The sequence below is a fragment of the Streptopelia decaocto genome, assembly GCF_964273445.1.
Source record: "Streptopelia decaocto genome assembly, chromosome: 5".
NCBI lineage: Eukaryota > Metazoa > Chordata > Aves > Columbiformes > Columbidae > Streptopelia > Streptopelia decaocto.
Genome location: NC_138659.1, coordinates 44,667,946 through 44,676,354, shown reverse-complemented (window position 1 = coordinate 44,676,354; position 8,409 = coordinate 44,667,946).

Below are 8,409 nucleotides of genomic sequence, written 5' to 3'. Positions count from 1 at the left end.
ATTATCCATTCCAAAAGGCAACTAGTGGCATGAAAATAATAAGTGAATATTAGAGAGCATTAGCAGAGGTGCAAGAATTCCCTACCATTAACAGTGCCGGTTTATGCTTTTAAATTTACAGTAAATTAGCCATACCTTTCTAAAGCTTATCAACACTTCTCTCACTAGAAATTAAACCTTGAACCCTAAAATATTGGCATCTCTGCCATTTCATTATAACAAAGATTAAACTAATACTTTTCTGTAGTGGTTAGGAAAAAGCACTTATTCAAATCATGCAACAGTAGCTTCAGAGGCAAAAGTCCACTCCCCCTTGCCTCTCCTAATATATGCTCATTTGCTTCAATGGGAACATGAGCATTCAAGAGCAGCCAGATCTGCTTCACCTGCTTCAATTTAGCAGAGAGGCTGTGTTGGAGGCTCAGCTGAATCCTGTCACACAGGCTGCCCTCAGTGGGACATGCTGTGCACACGTGGCCGTGTGTGCTCCAGCCCCTGGCACAGGCTGGCACGTGTGTACTCCGGGCCCCAGGATGTCAGCGAGGTGGAGGAGTATGGAAGGCTCTCGGATAACATGCTGTGGGTTTGAATGGAGTTAAGTTACTTGATACTGTGGAATGGCCACAGAGAAGTCACTTCTGGGCTGGGACAGCAAGAGGCTGCGTGGGTCTTGCTTTACACAATTAGGCAAAGTTAAATGAAGGGCACATTTACCTAATGAGCCCTTTTATCCCTGTAGCAACAGGATGAATTATGTCCAATATATATATATATATATTCCAGTTCACTGCTTGAGAAGACTAAAATGGCATATTTTAGTTTTCCAGAAGTGAAAAGCTGGATCACTATCTTTCCCACTTGCGAAGCCTCTGGGACTAACAGGCATCACTCCATCTGGGAGACAAAAATCTGCCCTTCCAGCTGAGACCATAACCCTCGAGTATTGATCAAATGTCCACCTCCCTTCCACATAATAGAATTTCCTGGTGAACTAACTTTTTATTTCTTTCATCTCCATGAATGAGGTCAATAGCAAGGACAAAGAAAGAATTACCTCCAAGTGTTCTTGCCTTCAAAGCAAGGGGAAACAGAGCTTCTAGATTTTGGAGAGTGCTGAGCAGGGTTTAAAAAGCCCTGTAGGACCTTCCAAATATCTGAACCTAGAATTGCTTCAGCTTAGGACACAGCTTGCCTGCACTGCCCAAGGATTTTTGCTTTCTATGTCTGCCATTAGGATGTGGCAACACCACTTGTGGGTCAGTGGTGGCCTTAATTCATGCTGTCCCTCCAACACTGACAGGCTCCTCAGCTCCTAAAGCATCTTGCAAAAATGCACAAAGATTCACAACAGATGTGGAGGCAGGCAAGCACCACACAGCACGTGTCGGGGCCTCATCCCTGTCACCATCTGCCTGCAGTGACAGAGCTGAATGGCACCTCCTGCCCCACAGCTCCGCGGTATGCAAGTGTAAGCGAGGCAAGGAAGAGTCGGAACAATGCAGATTAGAGCATGTGGACATACACCAACATCAAGCTTATGGAAAGGAAAACTGAACCACCAGCAAGGATGCGAAATGGCAGAATTCAAACCCAACTCTCAGGAGAAAAGTGAGTCCTTTGGATTTCTCTCCCAAAGCAGGTATGATTCTCTGAGGTCTGGCCTTTAGCCCTCCTCACTTTTTTCCTCCCACACATAGGCACATGTCCTAAATCAAGGCTTTCCCCTGGGTAATAGTGCAGTTTTCCACTGTAGGTTTTAGATAAAGAGTTCAGCAGCAAATTAACTGCTTGCCCACCCATACCAGCAGAAGTGTGCAGGTGTCCATCTCAGGTCATAATTTCTGATTCTTCGTAATACTTCTGCCTGTAATAACTATGCTATAAAATGTATGAGACACTTATGAGCCCATAGGGGTTTTATATGTGTCTGGTTTTTAGTTTTGTGGGTTTTGGTTGGCTTTGGGTTTTTTGTGGGGTTTGTTTTTGTTTGTTTCATTGGGGGTTTTTGTTGTTGTTTTGGGTTTTTCATTTGTTTGTTTTTAATACATGAGAGGCCTGTTAGGAGACAGGGTATCTCCTAGTCATTTGTAGAAAACAAAGGGTTTATTTATGTTATCTCCTTTATTTCTTTCTTTGAAAAGAATCTGCATAACCAAATGCACTGTGAATTAAACCATGCAGTATAAGTAGTTTCATATATTAATGTCCTAAATGTCCTGTGTGTCCTTGTTCTTCTTTGCTTATACAGAATGTGCCCTGGAATTATCTTGTTAAAATACAGCTAAAACAGAGCAGAAGGCAGTCCTTTGTATAGGACAGGCACCTGCCATCAGGTGGTTTCCAGTAGGAAGGAGAGTAATCAATCTGATACCTTTCAGGGACACACCAACACGCAGACCTGAGAGGTTCTCGAAAAACAGGAGTTGCCTTAATCCATATTACAAGCAAGTTTCAAAAATATGTTTACTCAGAAACTATTTTACAGCAACTCAGAAGTCTGTGCTTGTTGAGATATCTGATTTTACTCCTCTAATTTTCATTCCAGCTGCTAACATTCAAGCAAATTGACACTGGTACCTACAACCTTTATTCATACTGTAAATCAAGCTTATAAGTACAGCATTACCATGCACAGAGTGTGGGACTATGGTGGGTCCTTGAATTCCCTGATGGAGGGCATGGGAACAGAAATTAGCCTTGAAGATATTAAGGCCTAGCCATGAGAAAGATGGGAATAAAGGAGTAACCGGAAATGTTAAGGATGTACCCATGAGAGAGAAGGGAGTAAAAGAGTAACATTGATGATAGCAAAAATAGCCAATGAGAAGTTACTGCTGTAACTTGTAACCAACAGTGAAGAGACACATGAATTGGTAAAACTGTATAAAAATGCACTTGTGGCAATAAACGGCATCTACTACTTTCATCCTAGAAGAACTTGGTCTATGACGTTTGTCCATCTCAACCATGACAACAGAGTGATCATTTTCTCCTAAAATTAGGATTAAAAGTACACCTACTATCACAGAGTTACTTCCCATATTTTGAGAACAGCTAGAATTGAAAATAAATCATGTTTCTAATATAAACAATAAGAGCAAAACTTCAGTTCTACAACAGAAAGATTGAAAAAGAAAAAAAAAAAAAAAAAACAACACCCACCTCATCTTTGTATACAGCACAGCGAGCACAGCCCATATTTTTCCATCTCTGAGGCCAAGCCCTGCGAGACCAGCAGTCTAAATGCCGGTTGCAAACAGTGAAGCCTCTGGCACATTCAGCGCTATCGCAGCATCTGCTTTACAACCCTCAGGTTTATGCTGGTTCATAACTGCCCAAGTACAAGACAAGGTGGAGCAGTCAGACCAGGGCTGAGGCTTCCGGAGGTCTCAACCACCACCTCTGCAGGGCAGGAGGGAGGAGGGCTCCTCTCCAGGTGGGCAGCCAAATAACCAACAGGTGGAAACACTTTTACTTTCCCCCAATCAGAGCAAGACAAAACTCAGTGCTGGAATTCTCAGCAGTTTGCTGTTCCTCCCTAAAACACTAATGCTGCAGAAATCAGTTTTGCGTTCTGGAAAGATGTTTTTTAAGCTAAGCTCTGATTTTGTGGCGTTTGCAGAGATGACCTTTCAAGAGACAGAAAAGACCTAGCAGATATTACTGTGGTACCCTGTCCTCAGGGACTGGCCCCCATTAACCAAAAGCCACAACACAAGTATGGTCAATGGTAGCCCAGAGTCCAATGTTTGTAAAAGGATTCTGCAAAGCAAAATTGTTATGGGAATCTTCCTAGCACATCTACGTATGTCTTCAGCACATTGTTGCCAGAAAGGATACCTTATAGAATTTAAAACCACCCAAAAACATACGCAGCTCAATTCTGGGAGTAATTTTTTAAAGCCTGTTCCTTCCTGGATGGCAGCAAAGGTTATTATGTGTCTAGAATAGATACAGTCTAGACAGATGGAGCATCATGGGGGGAAGAGGACTGAACTCATGATCTGTTTGTTTCCTGAAGTGCCTTCCATAATGAACTTTGTGAAAAGCTTTTTTGTAAATCCAAGCAAATTAAATTGCTTTATATAGCACTGGGATAAACAACTTATTGACAATTAGATTTTTTTAAATTACTGAAACTATGAATGCTGGAAACAGATGAACAAGCAGGAAAATTTGGATAAAATAATTTAAAAATATACACATTCCAGTAGTCTGGAAATTAATTCCCTTTTAAAAAAAAAAAATAAAAAGTGTTTTTAATTTAAACCATGCAAGCAATCCCATTAAAGTAATGGTTTTAATATTTTCAGGAATAAAGATCTCAATCTTTCTTTTCAGGCTATGACCAGCGTCAGATCACAGAATCATCTATCAAGATATTCCATAATCCATCTCTTGCCCTGCATTGATTACTGTCTGTAATGAACAATGTGCCCTAGAAACTATTGCACGATCCAAAGGCCTCCGAACCTTTAACAGTCTGCAGCTTTGTAAGATTTGTAGCCTCTCTTGCTGATTTTCGAAGGAGCATACAAAACTACAAACACATTCTGAAAAACTGAGCATAGAGGAGAATTGAGAATTCCTATAACATGGTTATGAATTTGGGTTTTGTCTGGCATCAGATATATATTATTAAAAACAACAATGAAAACCAACCAACCAATCAGAGCCAAACCAGAGAAAGAGAAAACCTGAGACAAACTTAGCAGGCCTGATGAGACTGAACTGATCTTCAGCTATAGATGTTATTTCAACCTATCTTTGTTTGCATCCTTTAACCTGGTAGTGGCACAAAAGCCATATTCTTCTTCCTGCACTGAAATGCCAGGTTTGGCGCAAATCCCAGATGGAAAATAAGAGCATGTTTCAGCTCAGTCCCAACTATAATATAGCCATTTAGTGGCCTGCTTCATCTCTGGCACAATGGATATTCCTTTTCCTTCATCCATATGGAAGGAACTCCAGCAAGGCAGAGTAATGGGTTCATGAACATTCTTTCAGCTCTTTCCCCCAACATGGTGGCAGAACTTCTGTCTCGAGGTCCTTCCAACTGTTCTTCTCATGGGGAAAGAAAAAAATTAATGTGTTCAGACAATTCAAAGTTAAAAACCTACTGCAAATATACAACTTGTGTTCAAGTTAACTCTTGAGTTAGCCAGTCTTTACTTTGTTTTGCTTACATTCAGGCTATAATCTTCTCCTACATGAAAAAATCTTGGGAACTCCTTTATAGATAATATCCACAGATAATTTAAAATGAGGCTTAAATGGCAACCTGTTTATACCACAAAATGTGAAATTAGTAAATGGATAATAACTGTAAATAATTCAGCTAGCTTTAAATATTTAATTTCTATGGATCACAAGTTTGTTTCATAGTTCCTATGAAACCTGCCCTCAATAGTAAGTAAAAAAGAATTACAATATCATTCTTCCAACATCTGTGTTGGAATGGTAACTGCACTGAGCATGAGGGGCTGCAGCCACCGTTTAATGAGGTAGTAAAAACGAAAACTAGCTCAATGAATTTGCCCCCTCGTCTGCCTCCCCACGAGTTTTTACCAAAGCAGATGACACACTGAGTTGTGCCACACAGCAAACTAGAGCAGAGAACAGATCAAAGTTAAAAGTACCTCCCCTGTTTTTTCCTGTAGACACCACTGAAGAAGGAAACCAGAAGCACTCACTTGGGATTACTATCCAAATGCCCATGTCCTTAGTCCATAGCCTGAAACCCTGATTTTGCATCTAGGAAACCTGGCATTTAGAAACAGAAATTCAAAGCCAAAGAGCCAGTTGCTCCAGACTGCATCTTCACAGATGACCTGTCTCAGGTTCACTACTAAGTTACCTTGCTGCCAAGTAAGTCTTCAGAAAAACAGCCTTCCAGTATAGGAACTTGAGAACCTCCAGCATAGGAAAACAGAACCCAGAGGGGGAAAATAAAATTAAAAAATAAAAAAAAAACCCACAACTGACTATATCCAGGAATATCTTGGTGAAAAAAGAAATGGATGAAGGAAAAAGTTGTGGATAGCTCTTCATCTGATTTGATACAATCAGGGTAGAAATGCTTTATCAGCCCCTATGATACAAGCAACACAACATTTCTAGTACTATATATAAGAAAATATCTTTTTTTTTTTACTAAAGAAAACTAATTTTAATCTATTTCATCTGTTTCCTACATTCAGGCAGTGCTTAAAACATTGATCTTCCATGCATTTCCATTTTCTCCACCAATACATTTCTTATAATTGGAATGAGCTGCTCTGTTAAGCTTCTTAATAGATTCTATGTTCTCAAAACCCAATAACTTAAGGACAATACATTAAAATAGATAACAAATTAAGCTTGGTGTTTGCGAATGTGAGGCCCCATCAACAGTGACCTTTAAAGCTACAGCAAGGATGCTGTTTAAAATTGGTTGCAGAGAAACTAATTGCATTAGTTTGTGTCAATGCTACAACACCCTGAGAGTCTTTGTAAACAGTTTGTTGGTGGCCAAGAACAAGTTACAGTCTGGATATGAAGCAGCCATGGACACGTGCAGATGCCAATGAAGTCACTTAGAGCTGTGGGTCCATAGCAGTTGAGAAAACACCCAGAACCTCTGTATTTACCTGCATCACTTTGCACAGACACAGCCCAGTTTGAGCGATGAAATCAGGACTGGCCGTAGCCTCGTATATGCAAGAAACACTGAGCATTACACATAGCACAAGTGTCTTGACAGTCTAACATAGTTATTTTAGTTCTATCAGTTGAATCCAATAACTATGCTGTAATATCACATTAGCCTAGTCTGAAATACTATGTGAATGGAGGTTTTATTTGCAAACCATTGCAAAATGTAATTCCATTTTAAGATAGCAAACAATATAAAATAATTCTCTCAAAGCTAGTTAGCCCTGGTATGGTTCCTACCTCTTCCCATAGCTATCCAGCCAGCTACTTTCACATGTATTTCATGCTACCTCCTAGTCAGTCAGAGAGTTTTCCACCACACATAAAGAACAAGGCGAGCTGACAATGTGTGAGGTGAAGTCTTGAACATGTGAGGAGCAGCTGAAACCAGGGAAGGGGGCCACCTAGACAGACACTTTGCAAAACACTAGAGTGGGTATTTGCCAGGTACCCATCCCACAACCCAGCCTCTAGAACAAGGCAGGAGACCTCATCTGCCCTGGTACATGTATCACCAATTCCAGCTGGAAATCACACTGAAGTAGCACAAAGAGTTAAGAGGAATGAGGCCTAATCCCTGTAAAATTAATCCAGGTAGTTAATCCAATATGGAAAACATTCTTCATCTAGCCTTATGTTTCCTAGGAAAGGTTTTCTCTAAAAAGCCAGCTCCTAGCTGCTCTTCACCTAGCAAAAGCCTTTGCTAACCCTTTGCACAGATAGCACCATGGGTGACAGACCCCATCAGCAACACAACTGCCCTCGATTGTACCCATCACACCCTCACATCATCTATTTTTAATTCTAATTCAAAACTACATATGGCCTGCTTCTTTGCAGTTTCAGTTTCTCTCCCAACGTTACAACATTTCTGCAGCCTCATAGGTTGAATCCTTGCTGTTGAAATCCCCTTGCTCACAGTCAATTAGAACCCTCTCCTAGGTGAAATATTTTGGGATACAGTTCATTTTGCATCACCCCGCCTGGAAGACCTGTATGATGCCTTATACCAGCAGATTACCTCTTTGTTTTCCTTTAACACAGAAATAATTGTACAAAAGACTTTGCTTTGGTTGCAGGTTTTCATGTTTGCCTAGGGTTTAATCACGAACAAGACTACTAATTATTTGTATCTCCTGCAGCGCTGACTGGGTTTATCCAAGATAAGAACCGTTCGGCCCCTTGTTCCGCCACCTGCACATGGGACTGTTGCCAGTGATTCTCTCTGATAACTCAGGCTTTTTTTTTGTGGTTAATGAGAAGTAGCAAATATCATTTTTGTTTTCCTAGCGGGCAGTTTTACTTGGTGGCTGCAGGAGGGGACACAGCCTGTGGGGCTGGCGCTGGCCTCGCCTCTTACCCAACACCCAGGTAAGACAGCGTGAGCCGTGGGTCTGGCCCTGCAGAAGGAAAGGGGTTTCTGATGACCGGGGGAGGTATTTGGGGGTATAAGTAACTTTGGGGGTTACTCCACACAGTGCGAGGCTCTCGGTTTCTGCAAGGTGGCTCTCCAGAGCAAACCACCCTCCATCACGGCTCCCAGAAGCTGCCAAGCGCTCGGTGCAACTGCTCCAGTACTAACCCTGCCCTTCCATATGCCGGGGCAAAACTGAAACACAAATGTTAAAAACAGGTCAAAAGCACTATTAGAGATCACTGTTACTACTAAAACCAAGGTTTTATTTACTCTTTCTGAACAAAAAGCAAACACCTTCA